Genomic DNA, 16646 nt, shown 5'->3' on the forward strand with positions numbered 1-16646 from the left:
GAATTAACAGCTTCTGTGGACTCACCAAATATGTTGATCCTTTGTCAGTAATTGCATGTGATAGGTTGCTGATGTAAAGAGCTACTGCTGAAGATGGGTGGTTTGACTCATATATATATATATATATTTATTTTTCACCTTATGCTCGTGGCGCAGTCCAGGCGCTGCTTATCAGCCGTGCGTCACGCCGCGGTTGAGCAAACCCCCGTAAATTACACACTCCCTTTCTTTTTCAGAAAGAATTTGGGAAACGATTGCTGGAGTGCGACCCAAATTCTTTCTGAAAAAGAAAGGGAGTGTGTAATATATATATATATATATATATATACACACATGCCAAATCTCACAAAACAGTGTGTGCTCAGGCTGTGCCTATAGAGGCAGAGGCTGACTTGCAGTCAAGCAGAATTGTCATTATCTTAATAATGGTAGCTAGTTTTAATGGTTGAAACACAGTCTAATAAAATTGATGACACTTTGTTGTCTTCTCTACGTGCCTCCTCTTGCTCGCTCAATTGTAAAGCGCTCTGATACTCCCAGGGGTCATGTTTGCGCTATATAAAACATTTAAAATAAAAAATAAATAATTCAATGTTTTAGCATTTTCGATTCACCACTGTTTCAACCAGAAGAGTTACTTGTGTTAGGACCAATCCGTATATCTGTGGCATGGACTTTCTCTGGGTCAACATCCTAGCATCTGCCTATGGACTACTATGAAATAATGCCTATTGTTGCTATCGTTTTTTCGCACTTTATTAGAAGCACAAAGGCCTTCATATTTGTTGCCTTTCCCACCATGGACTGCCATAAAAAGTTGGTGCATAATGGTCAAGTAATCCCTCAGGGAGGGGTGTTCATGTGATGCTGTGCAGCTAAGAGGCTGGGTTGATGTCCTCAAAGGAAAAGCATCGACATGTGAGCATATTTTCTAGAATGACCAGAGACCAAAACATGCAGCTTCTGTTGTAGCAAGAATTTCTGCTCCTCAAATCAGCAAGGCAAATTTAAAGAAAAAACAATGTTATTAATTTACATAATTCTAGAGACAACGAACCCTTAACAACAAATGAAATACAGCGTTTCTGGATACAAAAATCAGTTCCATAAACAGATTCAATTATCAAAGTTTTCAATTTTATCACTACAATTTAAACAAACATTCGAATTATCCCAGCCCGAATATTTTCAAAAACCGAAGATCAAGAGAACAAAAACACAATGAACTGAATGAAGCAAACAATGAGCAGAAAAAAAATAATGCACAGAAAACCAGGTGTTAAAAACTGACAACAAAAAACATAAAAACCTATACAGGCAAGCAAACAGTGACCAACATTAATATAACACCTTTAGGTCACTTCTTATCAAAAGGAAAGACTACTGCATCCAAAACAAAAATTACTACAAAGCATAGTGTAATGGGTCAGAGTGTATGTCAAGGACGTTTCGATCCCGTAAAAATATGGGATCAGAACTGAGGGTCAGTTGCCTGGCATGGCATCAATTGATATATTACATGAAGGTCCTGATTTTTCAACAATCTATAATTAAGCAAACAACAGGCTTTTTCAACACAATTAGTGCCTGTTCATGAGTATCATACGAAGATGAAGCACAAAGGTAGGGGACTGCTGAATTTCAAAAGTGCAGCAGATTTGGGAGGAATCCAAAGCTACATCCATATAATGATATGATAAATGTTAGTGCTGCTTCTGTTAACACGCGTTTTCAATACGATGCGAGAGTAAATCACAAGTAGGAATCAATGCCATAACAGAGAAGTGGTCCCGAATGAAAACTCATTCATGTCATGCTGACCCAACATCTCTGCTTTGCACATTGCCGTTGGGTCAGCATGACATGAATGTGTTTTCAAAAGATGAAGCACTGTTTAAAGTATGCCTAAGTATTTAGGGGATAGTGACATGATTTGATGATTGAGTTTACCTGCAGCCGGAAAATGGTTCTGAGTCTCTAATTACTCAAGCCTTTTAACAATGCGGCTGCAATTAGGTAGTTCCCATAACCATAAAGGTTTACATAGTTTTTTTCCCAGTATTTCTTAACTGAGTTCAAGCAACTTCACATAGGAATACCAAAGATCACACTATTTATTACAGAAGGTACAACATAGCACCTCAGCGTACAGTACAGTACTGGGTGTCTGGCATTTTAGCTTAGAAATGGAACAAGAAATCATGTATTGCTGCGCTAAAGCAGCAATACATCAGTTTAACTTGCACCTGAGGTAGAAACCCTAGCGCCACTATTGATGCACCGTATTTACAATACGGAGATCCATGGCGCAAGGCTTCAAGGATAAGTCAGATATTCTGAAGTATCCATCTGAAGGGTGCCGCAAGACATCCAGCGCAAAAGTGGTGCAATGCTGTAGATGGTCATAAAACTGAGTCAACTACAGCAGTGCATCAAAAAGAGGCGATGTGTGAGTTTAATCTGACGCAAGTAGCCTACTGTATGGGGACCAATCAGGGCCGGACTTAGAACCAAAACCGGCCCTGGCAAAGTGCTCGGCCAGCCCCCTGGGGGTGCGACCGAGCTCTTTGCCGGGGCCGGTGCAAAAACAGCCCTGTAACAAAAACGGCCCCCAGGGCCCAAAACCGGCCCCCACTCTTGCGGCGCACCGGGGGATTGCCCGGTGCCCGCAACGGCCAGTCCCGGCCTGGGACCAATGTATTAGAGCGTAAAAAGGTGACAGAGTCACCTTGCGCTCTAACGTAATGGTCCTGGATGTGACATATACAAGTGCACATAGTGCCCACTTGTATGTGTGACATCAGCACGTAATGTCACAAATTGTGACATTATATGCACATACCAACCTTCTGTGTCCCACTTACCTCATGATTTCATTGCAGATTGCAGTCAAGTCGCTACAGCTGGTGTGGTACCTTGGCCACAGTCAATGCGTCATCCCTAATCCTGGGTTTAGCATGGTTAGGGATTGTGAAGCATTGGCAGTGCAGCAGCCCAAAGCATAAAAAACTGAAAAAGTGGTAAATACCACAGCGTCAGTTTTATAGGACATGTTTTCAATGGAAAACCTACCATGCATCAATTAAAAACTAACATGGCGTAGCCAATGCCGCCACAGGAAAAACCATTGTAACCAGAAAAAAAATTACGCATCTGCATCCAGGTAATTATGAAGCAATTGAAGCACTGCATTGCGTCAAAAATAGAGATGCAATGGTGAAGCGATGATTGCGCAGTGTGGCGCAATGGGCATGTACATGAGCCCCAGGGAAATTACTAAGATAACAACAAAAACCTAGAAAAAGAAAAAAAAGAAAAAGAACAAGCTGGTGCGTCTAGTGTCTAATCCCGCACACAGGTAGTTAGTAACATGCAGGAGACTACCTACACTAAATGCCACTGTGGCGCCCCACTCGTGGGGGCGCAGGCCCAAGGTACGGGGTGTGAGGGTTACTATAGAATCTAATTCAGAGTGAGATATGTTCACTACGTACTTCCTGGACCAACCTCATAGCCCATCCCATGAGAGTGGAGGGCACTTAGTATGTGGTCAAGGTCGCCTTTCATCTGATTTTGCCTCAACCTCCTTCAGGCACACTTCCCACTGTACCGGCTGTGTGTGCCTCCTAGTACTAGTGGCATATTTTGCTAGAGCGTCTAGTTCAGATTACGTTCCCCTCCTCAAGTCCCTTACTCAGCTTGCCAGTGAGGGAGCCAGTGGAGATTTGCAAGCCATTGCTGTGTGACATTTACCCAATATAAGGGCAAGGTCCAAGAATCTGTGCATGGTTTTAGTGGCTTTGAGCATTTCACCAGTCTCAGCAGGTAGTTTGTGCCATCTGTGGGTATCTGCCTTCGCACTATGTCAGATAAGTATGACAATATAGCATCCCAATAAGATACAATCTGTTCGACATTGCCATTCAAGATGATGAATATCAGCTTCCTCTTCCGCACACCTCTGGATTATGCGGGAGATGCCAGGGTACATACAAGAGAGATGAGATGGTGGTAAGTATGCTCAGTGTAAATAATTAGACAGGATGAGTCTAAGGCATGCGTTGAAGTAAATACACTGAAATGCGAATAAGCTACTTTCCCACTCTTTGTCCGTCAACTTGAGTCCCAAATGTACCTCCCACTGGGCCTTCAGGATGCTGAGGCGACGACCTACATTTGGTATAATGCATTTTAGAGACAGCTCACTCTTCTGCTAGCTTTTCCATGTACCAAATGGGTTTGCAATACTTGTTATGTCATAGAGGGGTGGTGTGTATTGCTCCAGATTAAATTAAGTTTGCGTGTCAAAGTGGAGTGGAGAAGAAAGTTACCTGGGGAAAGCCCTTCATCTTTCAAAAACATCTCAAATGAGCAGAACAGCCCATCTGTGAACAGATCTCACCATGTATGCAGCATGGGGGTAGACGTTATACTGAGTGCACAGTTTCCTCCAACCAAGTAATAACCTTAAGGGGAGTATGGGTGCATAAGGAATAAACCTCTCTGCTCAACGTAAGTACATCTTTCAAAATCCTTCCTGCACAAAAACAATTCTGCTAGGCAGCGATTTGTACGTCAACGCAAGGAGAAAGGACAGGAATGCACCATATTTAAAAATTATGGTGCATTCCTGCCCTTTCACATTTGTGCAGGGCAGCGCAGTAAAAATACTTGCCGAGCTGCCCTATGCCAATTCCTCATGAATGAGGCCTTTTATTTTTAGCTACACCTTTGACCACGCCCCTACACTCACTGACCTTTGGTTTGCTAAACACTGTTTAATATTATTTCCCCACAGTAAAATGGATATACTGTGGTAATTGGGGGTGTTTGTGGTTGTCAATAGTTGTCAATGATGAGAAGTACTACTTTCTAGAAACTTTTGTCTGGAGAGGGTACTTACACCAAACAAATTTGACACGGGTGTCTCAGCATCAATAAGTTTGAAGACCTCTGCTTTAGCAGCTTGTAAAAATGTGCTCCCTTCTACGGGTGGCACTATTTTGGATGACCACAACAGCCACTCCAATACTTTTTCAGAGTAGGGAACCCGTTTTCCAATTCCTGAAGGCAGTCGCCGCCCAGCAGCACACGGGCCATTGTAGTTCGCAGAGATGTCATGGCTTTCATAATACGACGCTCTCAGTCAGCTCTTGGCCGATGAGTGTAGTTTACAGATGTCCAAGCAATCAAGTGGGATTGAAATTCCTTATAGAAGCCTTTACCCAGTCCCACCTGGATCGCACAGAACAACTATAGTAGGTGGGGAGTACACACATTTTGGAGATTGCGGGGCGTCCCATGGGGGAAAAGGGCAGGCCACAACAGAAAGGAGTCAAGATCCTCATAGAGATTAGCGCCTGTCCCAGATTACCAGCAACCAAGTAATTTTTGGAGTGGTAAATGTGAACTCCCAAATATTTGAAAGTGTCAAATTGCTAGGAGACAGAGGTGCAAACCATGCGTTTTGTGCAGTACCTCAGCCAGCGGAGTGGAGGGGGAAAGAGACGTGACTTATCCCAGTTGATTTTGAGACTTGATATCTTACTGAAGTCTTCAAGGGGGCGATTATATTGGGTTTGTTGTTGTCATTCTTGTGGGGCATCTTCCGCATCAAGGTACAGACACTATGTGCCACCTCCCGTCCACCCAAAAACCCCAATTGGGTCCCCTAATTCAAAGCATAAATGCCAAGGGCTTCATGGCTTGGGTGAATATAATGGGCAAGAGTAGACAATCCTGGGTAGTACCCCTCTCTATCAATATGCATTTGGATACTACATCTCCCGTTTTCACCTTGCCCATTGGGGCTGAGTAAAGGAGCCTGACCCAATAAAAAAACCTGTTTCCTGTCCCAATCAGTGAAGCACGACCAGAAGATTTTTCCATCCCAGAGTATCGAGGCCTTCTTGATATCGAGGGATGCGACCCAAGAGGAGGTCATAGAGAAGCATGCCCAATCCATAGTCACGAACAGACACTGGAGATACAAAAATGTATTTCTACCCAGAATAAAACAATTTAGTTCTGAATGCACCAGTGTCTGAGCAGCTGGAACCAGACAGCTTGCTAACATTTTACCCAATATGCTATAGTCTAAATTGAGGAGTGGAACAGTGTGTGGTATTACCCCATAAAGGAGTGGATCTCTATTGGGTTTTGGGAGTACCGTGATTATTTGCCTCCTCATATTGGGGCCGATTAACAGAACTAACTTAAGACAAAATCTTAAACTTACTACCATTTTGGTATTCACAGAAGGCACTTACTCATTTTGGTATTCACATAAGGCACTCACTCATTTCAGTATTCACAGAAAGCATTTAGGAGTCCTAAAGTTAGGAGTCCTAACTTTACTACTCCCAAACTGAGAAAAATTGTAACTTTAAGACTTTCAGTATTCACAGAAGGCATTTAGGAGTCCTAAAGTTAGGAGTCCTAACTTTACTACTCCTAAACTGAGATAAATCCTAACTTTAAGACTTTCTGTATTCACAGAAGGCATTTAGGAGTCCTAAAGTTAGGACTCCTAACTTTAGGACTCCTATATGACTTCTGTGAATACCGAAATGAGTTATTGGAGTTGAAAAAGTATGCAAGTTTCAGGTTTTCAGAGGTAGTAAGGGAAGACCAGTGAAACGCTGCCTTGGGATATGAACTTCAGGAGCAGCACCTGGGGATCAGGACTGACTCCAGAAGAGACCAACAGCAGGGTCCAGGCAGGTTAAGTTGGAACTGGTCAGTTGAGCAGTTGCAGGAAAGGCCACTGCAGCTTGTTGGATCCCTGTAGTTTAAACAGGAGGTTAGACTTATGATCCCTGGAGTCCATCTTTTTTATCCTGAGTACAAGAGGGAGCAGGGCCGATCCGTCAAGGCTTCTCTCAGGTCGCGCACAGCAGGTCCAGTCTTCATCCAGTCTTCCTCAGGTCCAGAAAGTGTTCTGAGGAGGGTGACACAGGATGACACATCTATGCCAGGTGCTAGCCTGTGGGTGCTGGTGAATCCTGGACCCTATCTATCGGATGCGGGAAAAGTTCCCTGGGGTAACCATACCCAACTTTGCAGCAGTTTCCATGTGCCATACTGCAAACAGTCCCAAAGTGCCCATCGTGTCATGAACACTGTGACAGGGCCCATTTAAATCTATTCTATTTTCATCATGCGCTTGGCAACAGACTCTTTTATTTCTTTCTATTTTATTTAATTTATTTATTCTATTTTTATTTTTATATTTCAATTTTATTTCTTTCATATTTTTGTAGTTTATGTTATGGTCACTGCCATGTTAATATAGATACTTTTACGTAGTCTTATTGTGCTTTAGTGTCACCAAACTTATAAACAAAATTGATTATTAGATACTATAAAAATTCAAGAACATGACTACTAGAGGGTGAGGCTTTGTGCCAAAACAATCAGGCCAGGGGTCGCACTGACTTGCTGTAACAATCCAGCTCCAGTCTGGGTTTGCTCACGGGCTCTGAGACCTGAGTGGAGAAGTGACATTTAACTGAGTATTGCTTATCCCTGAATAAGGGTTGTGATGAGCAAGATATTTACTTTCAGTAACACTCTCTCTGGTAGAGAGTCTATCTAGCCACAGATTCCTCACCTTTTGAATATTTCCCAAGTGGCAATCTGGATCCAGAAACTTTTTCACAGTACCTCTGACCACAAGAAGGTGGCACTGTGTGGCTCCGCACTGATGCTGTTCCACTCTGGAAATGACATACAGGTGTATAAAGGTACCAGTCCTGTGCACTGTCAGCTGCTTTAAAAAACTGTCAGTGCCTCCAGACGTGGAGCCCCAAAAGCGAATCAGTAGGCCAGTGTGCAGATTCGTAGACTTTGGATCTTAACAATGGATAGAGTCCAACCACAGCATTGCGAGCATGGGAGGGTCGGTGAGGAATCTGGGGCTAGATAGAGTCTCTAACAGAAAGAGAGTTATCAAAGTTAAGTAACGTCTTCTTCTAATAGAGATAATAGCTGCAGATTCCTAACCTTTTCAGTAGACATGAAAGCAGTACCTATGGGAGGAGTGCTGCTGATGGACTCAAGCCAGGAAGTCCTGCAGGAATGAGCAGGCAAAGTGCCCTTCTTGAGCGTCTTGCCTGTCCAGGCAGTATTGCTTAGTGAATATACTGAGGTACCTAGTCACCTGGCAGATGCCCAAGACAGAAACGCTTCATGCTAACACAGTGCTAGCAGTTTTGGCCTGGGTGACTGTTTCTTCACCAGCGCGCAACAGATCTTGATGCAGAGAACAATCCAGCATGAGATGGTATGCTTCTGCACAGTCTTGCTTTTTTCACTCCTGTGAACCCCACAAAGAGCTGAACGTCCACCCTGTTTTCTTTAGTACTCGCGATTGTACAAGTTGTGTGCTCTCTTAGGATCCAAGCGATGGATCCTTTTCTGCTCCTTAGAGGGGTGGGGTGGAGCATAGAATGCTGGCAGAATAACAGATTAGCCAATTTGGAACAGCATCACAACTTTTGGGAAAAAGGAAGCCCTGGTACACAGAACCAGCTTCTCGGGGAAGAAAGTGTTGTATGGAGGATGAGCACACAAGGCCAGAAGCTCACTCACAAGCCATGGTGAAGAGATGGTTAATAGGAACACAGTTTTGATGGTGAGAAGACATAAAAGAAAACGGAAGAATGGCTCAAAAGAGGTACACATTAGATGTGTAAGGACAAGATTGAGGTCCCATTGGGGGATCACAAAAGGATATGGGGGAACCAGATGTTGGAGCCCTATCAAAAATGTATCACAACAGATGATCTATATAAAAAGGGCTGATCCGGCAACCGTAAGAAGGCCAAGAGAGCTGAAAGATAACCTTTAACTGTGCCCAGAGCAATGACTTGCTGGGCAAGAGTCAGCATAAACAATAAAACATCAGGCAGATTGGCCTGAAGGTGGTCAGGGTGCTGAGTGGCTCACCAAGCCACAAATTTGTCTGAAAGACAGAAGTATGCAGTGTTTGCCAAGACAATATCAAATACCTCTGGAGAGAGGATGAAAGGGTTCAGCTGTCACCGCTCAATCTCCAAAATGGAAGGTGGAAATTGCAAAGGCTAGGTTGGAGAACCTGCCCATTATGCAGTGACAGCAGATCATCCGAGAGGCGCAGCATGATCAGAGTACAGAAGCTCAAGCCTAGGAGTTCTGGATACCATACTCTCCATTTCCAGTCCTGAGTCACAAGGATGTGTTGGGCGCGTTCTGTCCTGATCTTTTTGAAAACTCAGGGTAGGAGTGGTATCGGTGGACAGACATATAGGAGCCCCAAGTTCCATTTGAGGTGGTACATGTCTCTGAGCAACGTGCAAAAGTACTGAAATTGCACATTCTTGCAGTGGCGTATAGTTCTAGCCAATGTTCTTCAGATTCACAGAAGAGACCGTGTGCGGCTTCTGCGTGTAACTGTCACTTGTGACCTGCTAGGCCGCTGCAGTGAAGTTTTTTCACCCTACCATTCAACAAGCATGTCACTTGTTTCACCACCAAGAAGATACCTTGGTGGTGCAGCCATTTCAGGAAGCACAAGGCCTCATGGCAGAGGATCTATGACCCAACCCTGCTTTGTTTGTTGCATTACCACATGACAATGGTGTTGTATGTGAGCACCTGCACCAGTCTTCTCTTGATGGATGACTGAAGGTTTTCAGCATCAAGCAATGCTCCTCATCTCCAGAAGGTTTATATGGAGCCGGGACTTGACTGGAGACCAGAAGTATCTCATCTCTACCACTCCCAGAAGGTCGCCCCAACACAGAAGTGATGCATCGACCATCACTGTCAGTTCTGGATGGAGAAGGGAGAGGGGTCTGCCACGGTCCAGTAGCCACCACTGCAGATCTTTTGCACTCTCCTCCGAGATCTGAATGTGGTCAGAAAGGTCACTTGATATTGGTCCCATTGGGACATGAGATCCTACTGCAGCGACCACATATACCACTGGGTGTGCTGAACCAGCACGATGTAGGAGGCCATCAATCCCAGCAGCCTCAAAGTCAATCTCAATGAAATCCAGGACAGAGCAGAACGATTGGGATCATAGCCTGAATGTATTGGACTCTACATTGGATGGAAGGCACAAGACATTGTCCAGAATGGCTCAGATGAAAAGGAGCTTCTGAGAAGGAGTCAGGTGTAATTTCAGCATGTTGATAGTAAACTCCAAAGACGACAGGTTGTTCATCGTAATCTGAAGCTATTTGGCTACTGCCTGTGATGAACCCACCTTCAACAGCAAGTCGTTGACGTAGGGGAAGGCTGGCACCCCTGACCTCTGAAGGAGTGCTGCCCCCAACACCATCAGTTTTATGACCACCTCAGGGTCACTGGTGAGACCAAAGGGGGAGCACCGTGAACTGAAAATGCTCCTCTTCCACCTCGAACCTCAGGTAGTGTTGATGAGCTGGCAGGACAGGAATATGGAAATAGTCATTCTGCAGGTCCAACACCACCATGCAGTCTCCAAGATCGAAGGCAGACAAGACGTTGGCCAGGGTGAGCCTTTTTTAACTTCTCATTGCAGAGGTAGAAATTGAGAGGGTGCAGGTGCAGAATTGACCTCTGTTCTTGTTGGGTGCCCCTTTGCTGGAATCAGAACAGAAAGTCGACGTCCACACAGGTGGATTTGTTCAAAGTGGGGAATAACATAAGTATTGTTGAAGCTGATCCAAGAGAACTTGTAGAATTGTGTTAGCTCTATGGCCACTCCCTGCAATACATTGTGGGACTGGGAGAGCAAACAAGTTAAAAGGTGAAGTGAATACCTACCTACACTGGGTGCCTATAGTTAGACCTCTTTCACTTTAGAGGCCTGATTGCAGTGTCCCTCTATGGCAGTGTAAATGCTCGTCTTCTGATCAAATGGTGGTTTAAAGAACAAAAGAGAGAGGCAAGAAAGACATTGGTTACAAAAGTCCTTCGAAAAACCAGGGGAAATGAAGCTATTTCCATACACTAAACTTTGTAAGAACCAGTGAGAGGTTCACTAATTCTGTTTGGTTTGAAATGCCCCAATGTGGAGTATGTAGGACAATGACTCTCTGAAATGTTGTTGTGCAGATGTTCAGAAAAGTTGATTGGGTGATCCTCACACCACAAATTTAAAAGCCAGAGGCTTTTGTTGATGAATAGGTCAAATAGTGTGGTGGTACGTTTTGGAAAAAGTACCTGGAGCAAAGGCTATTCCTGCCAATATGAAGTATTTACTCCAGGAATTTATTCGCAAATTGGGAGTTGTGGTGCAGAAAGGGTATTGCACCAGGAAGAGTGGAGTCATGAGTAGCAGAAACAAGGACTGTACATCAATCTTCAGCTTGTTTATCACTGGTCTACACATTATTTCGTTTGTCATCAAGGAAAACTGCGACTGTACATCAGTTCCGGCATACTTCATAAGTAAGGCTCCTGGTTTTATGATATTTATATTTTTGTCATTTACATCTGTATTTATCCATATTTATTTTGTACTCATTTTACCTGTATTTATCCATATTTATTTTAGGTTTTGTGAAGAAATGAAGCTGAAATGTGTATTTTTCTGCATTTATTTAGCCAGTTAATGTGCCTCAATGCCTGACAGGTTTCAATGATATTTACACACTCAGATGGTAAAATATGCACTTGTAAGAAAATATGTACATCTTAGTATCAAGATTGTGCAAATCTACTGCTGTTTAAGGCTCATTACTAAAATCCCAATATTTCTTTAATCCCCTTGCCTGTCAATCCGCACAGCTATTGCCTTGCAGTCATGACTGACAGCATTTAGAATCACTCAAGAACAACCCTATTTCCACTTTTATCCACATTTAACAATAAATACAGACAGGAAAAGAAATACATTTCTGTCTGTATTTATCTGTGATGATCAGTAAAAACGGTAAACAGGGCCTATTTATAAATCATCAATAGTGTGCACTTGCGGATAGTTGAGGGTGTTAACTTATATGCTGTAAAAGTCTGTGTTTATCCAAAAAGACAGAGAACATAATACTAGTCACATAGTTCGGTGGGTTAGTGCACTTGCTGCATCGTGTAATCTTTGGTCATAGATACGAATCATCTTAAAATAGCCTGTCGTATGACCAGGCCTGCTGCAGTGCGTTACGTGTAACCAGCATGTCACAGGCTTGCATTCTATGTAAAATAGCTCAGTACGTTAAATAATTTGTAGCAAAGAGCTTGGTATAATGTGTAGGTCACAAATGTCAATCATGATAAAGCAACTGATTGTAACAGGCAAGCCTACGTTTGACTTCCTACAGGTTTAACTTGTTCCCCTCTTCGGCTAAGGTTGATAAATGGGCGAAATGTAGTACTGTCTGTTATGTAAATGCCTATTAGAGAGCATAGACCTACATACCCTCCATGCAGTAATAGCTTAAAAAAAGCAACCACAGGTTTATTTTCCTCAACATTTGAAGTGGCAAAACATGCATTGTCTATACGTATTTCCCTTGGCGGCCTAAGGTGCTTGACAGCCAAGTGTGAGCATCCTGCTGTGCTCCACTCGACACCTTTATTACAACCAAAAATAAGTCAGACAAAAGGACTTGCTAATTGCCGTTAAAGTGAGGCATAAAGTTCAACTTTGGCGCTGAAAAGAGCCTTCGATCCCACCTGCCTCCTTCAGGATGCAAGTTCTGCTTGTCCCTCACAAAGTAATTCGTAAGACTAATGCAGAATAGTATGTCACTACTGGAACCCAGTGGATGACCACTGCAATCCAGCACTGCCAATGAGCAGTCCAAAAGAATAGGAGCTCGAGTCTAAATACATGATCGTGCAGACCTTGGGCCTGATTCACAAAGGGTGTCCGCACTCCTGGCGGAGGCCCCATAGTCGTGGGGGAGTCTCAGCACTCGTGGCAGAGGCCCCACAGTTGTGGGGGAGTCTCCGCACTCGTGGCGGAGGCCTCACAGTCGTGGAGGAGTCTCTGCACTCATGGCGGAGGCCCCACAGTCGTGGAGGAGTCTCTGCACTCATGGCGGAGGCCCCACAGTTGTGGAGGAGTCTCTGCACTCATGGAGGAGGCCCCACAGTTGTGGGGGAGTCTCCGCACCCGTGGTGCAGGCCCCACAGTCGCAGGGTAGTCTCTGCACTCGTGGCGGAGGCCCAACAGTCGTGGGGGAGTCTCCCACTCGCGGCAGAAGCCCCACAGTTGCGGGGGAGTCTCCGTACTTGGCGCAGAATCTCCACAATGAGAATTCTCATTGCGGAGATTCCGACCTGAGTGCAGAGACTCCCCCTCGACTGTGGGGTCTCCACCACTGGTGCGTAGGCCCTTTGTGAATCAGGCCCCTTGTGGTGTTATTTTGTCTCCCTGTACCAATTAAATAATTCAGAATTTCCTACAGGTAGTTCAGATAATCCCTGTTCATTCTCCTAACTTGGATTCACCGTGAACATCTTCAAGGAAACAATGACTAAAAAAACATTTGGCCTGGTACCAGTACTCTTCTAATGAAAGTGAAACCGTTTCATCCAGAAAGCGACTTGAGAACTATTGTGTAAGTCCTTGTCTCACATCTAAATGAAGGTGACCCTCCCTGCTCCATGACCTCCCAGATTCCACACCCTTCAACAGCATTGTACACGCCACAGCACATCTCACCTAGGGACTCTGGACATATGATCACATAACTCCCATTCTGATGGGACTCCAGTGGCTCTCCTTGATGGCCTGCACCATCTATAGAACCAGCTGCACCATTTACACAATCTCATGGCGACCAGCACACCTGCTTATCTTGCAGATACACTCACCATCTCTATGGTTCTTGGCACACGTGCACCAAGGACACTATCAGACTGCAGACTAAGAAGTTTGCACACAAAAAAAAGTTAAGGCAGCATGCCTTTTGCATCCATGCCCTGGTGACTGGCACAACATCCTGTTATCCATCAGGACTGCTCCAACGCTGCTCCGATTTAGGAAAGAGTTAAAGACGCACCTCTTTAAAGAACACTACATCACAATGCATTAACTGGCCGCAAACCATTTCGCTGGTTGACTTCATGCTGTCTTTGTCCCTGTACAGAATTCTGCTGCCTTTTGGCTGGATTTGCACTAGATACATTCATACACTCTAATCAGCAGCAGTTCGAATAAATGACTAATCAGATAAATTATGGTTTTAGAAATCAAGCTTTTTGCTGCCAGGCTATGTTTAAGAGTTCCAGCAACCTGCCGCAGATCAGAAAGGTGAGTGTGTTGAAAAGGTGTGACCTTAGATAAACCGATGCTTTACAATAGAGCTGGAATTATTACCTCAGCTTCGGCAGAGGCTCATTAATAATAGAGTCTCTATGGAGTGTGACCTCCAAATGCAAAGCTCCTCTGTGAAGCTGGAGACTGTGCATTTGCTTATCACTGTCACAGATTGCAACCCATCATTAGCACCCATCCAGATAATTTACCCATTATGCTGAAACAAGGCTTCCTGATGTATTTTTATAAGAATCAACCTTCAATGCGTATACTTAACATAAAGACCAAGCAGGGCTTGAAGTGAAAAAGGTATTTCAATATTTTTAATAATTTACAGATTTTTTTCCCACATAAAGTGTGTCATGCAATTCCCAGTAGTAAAGTTAATCGACAATAACAGGCACAAATGTTAATTACTCATTAAAGTTAAGACAGAAATCAAAATAGTTCTTGTTATGGAATAGACGTTCAGTAGCCAGTCATATAACCCACCACCTATCTTAAATAAATTGGTGATGAAATGCACAGAGGTGTGGGCGCTCTCACTCTATGAACTAGGCCTGGGCAACATTTTTTTACGGTGTTATGCGGAAGTGAAGGCCGGTGAAACTGTATGAAATCTCTTTTCACCTACCATGGAAGGAAAAAAAGGGGCCATCCTTTAGGGACCGACTGGTTCAGGCGGATTGAGTGATGTTCCCTTGTGAATTGCTCAAGATGAACCGCGTGGGCAGGTGGACTTCCGTGGACCTAGCTTTGCTGGGGAGGGACACTGAGTGCCACATGAAACCTGCCCATTTTGAAGATTATGAAAAGATGTTTTGTTGAATGGTTTTTGTTGAGTGCTCTGTCACTGCAAAGCAGTCTCCAGGAGCCTTGGAATTTGAATTTATTTATTGCGGTTTTCTACAGCATGGCCTTGTCCCCAGGGTTGTAGAGTTCTTTGCAAGAAAGCAAGACATGTTGAAGATAAAAAACAACATTAAACAACTAATCTGTGACTGGTAAATCGAAAGGAATAGGCAACGTATATCTACATATGAACAGTACGAGAAAAAAAAAGTACTTTAGTCATCATAAAAGAACTATAAACTTTATTAGGTAAGTAGTAGTGGGAAGGGCTGGTGGGAGGGAATGCCAGAGAGTTGCTGCTCCATCAGGGAAGGATTGTTTAATATAGCCTTCTTGCCCGAATGTCAGAGGTGTGAGCAAGAGGCATTCAGTGTTTCTTGATTCTCGTTGGGAGCTAGAGACTTTTAGTTTTCCAATGAGTTAGGAAGGTGAGGCGTTGTGGACATTTTTTATGTGTGATCCAGGCCAACTTAAATTGGGGTCTTACCTGAATGGGCAGTCATTTCTGAGTCCGAAGAGTAGGAGAGATGTGATTGCATTTCTTGTGGGCTGATACATAGCAGGAAGTTGCAAGCAGTACTGTTCTCAGGGGTGTGAGATGCACTTTAGGTAGACCAGATGGGAGTGAGTTTCCATATTCCAGCCTAGAAAGAACAAATGCCAGTTTCCATAATCAAGTCTAGAAGAACAAATGCCTGAAGCACTGATTTCAATGCCTGCTTAGAAATTAACTGTCTCATTCCAAGGAGCAGTCTTAGCTGCTGGCTTGCACTTTTGGCCATATGTCGAAGAACAAGACATGCCTCTGGAGGTCTAGGCGATTGTCAAGGGTAAAGACAAGTGATTTGGCATTTTCCACAATGGCCGGATTGTAGTTCACAGGAGAGAAGGATTTCAGCTGCTCTTGGATAGGGAGGTTAGATGTTTAGTAAGAATGTAGTTTGTTTTTTTAGCATTGGGTTTTAGGTGATGGTTTAACATCTATTATTGACACATGTCAAGGGTGATGTGTTTTGGGGATGAGTTCTTCAGGTAAATCTGCATATCATCTGCATACTGATCATACAGAACTTCAGATTGTCACAGAAACTCACCTAGTACTTTATGGTAAAGGTTGAACAGAGTTTGGGAAAGTATAAACTCTGTGGAACCCCTTGCTTTAGTGGGATTTTGCTTGAGGCCTTTTTGCATGATTAGATCAATAGAATTCAAACCACTTGATGACGTTCCTTTAGATGTCCATCCATTCCTTAAGGAAATAGTCAGAGCAGACTCGTTGACTGTAATGAAGACAACCTGGCAATCCAGAAGTAGGCCCATGCTGTAGACTCCGCTCCGTGCATGGAATTGGTGGGATTCGGGCACTCCGCTCTCCGCGGAGGAACGCTGAGTTCCTGAATTCCGCCTTCCGGGCGCAAAGCAGAGTTTTTTATCCATTTGCTCCCTGGAGTTTTGTTTTGCCACTTGACAACGAGCACCAATAGTCTTGAGCCACTTGCGAGAACGTTTGAGACTTCTCCCGCAGCTAGTGAGCTTCCGTGAGACTTCGCTCTCACTC

The sequence above is a fragment of the Lissotriton helveticus genome, chromosome 4_1, assembly GCF_964261635.1.
Source record: "Lissotriton helveticus chromosome 4_1, aLisHel1.1, whole genome shotgun sequence".
NCBI lineage: Eukaryota > Metazoa > Chordata > Amphibia > Caudata > Salamandridae > Lissotriton > Lissotriton helveticus.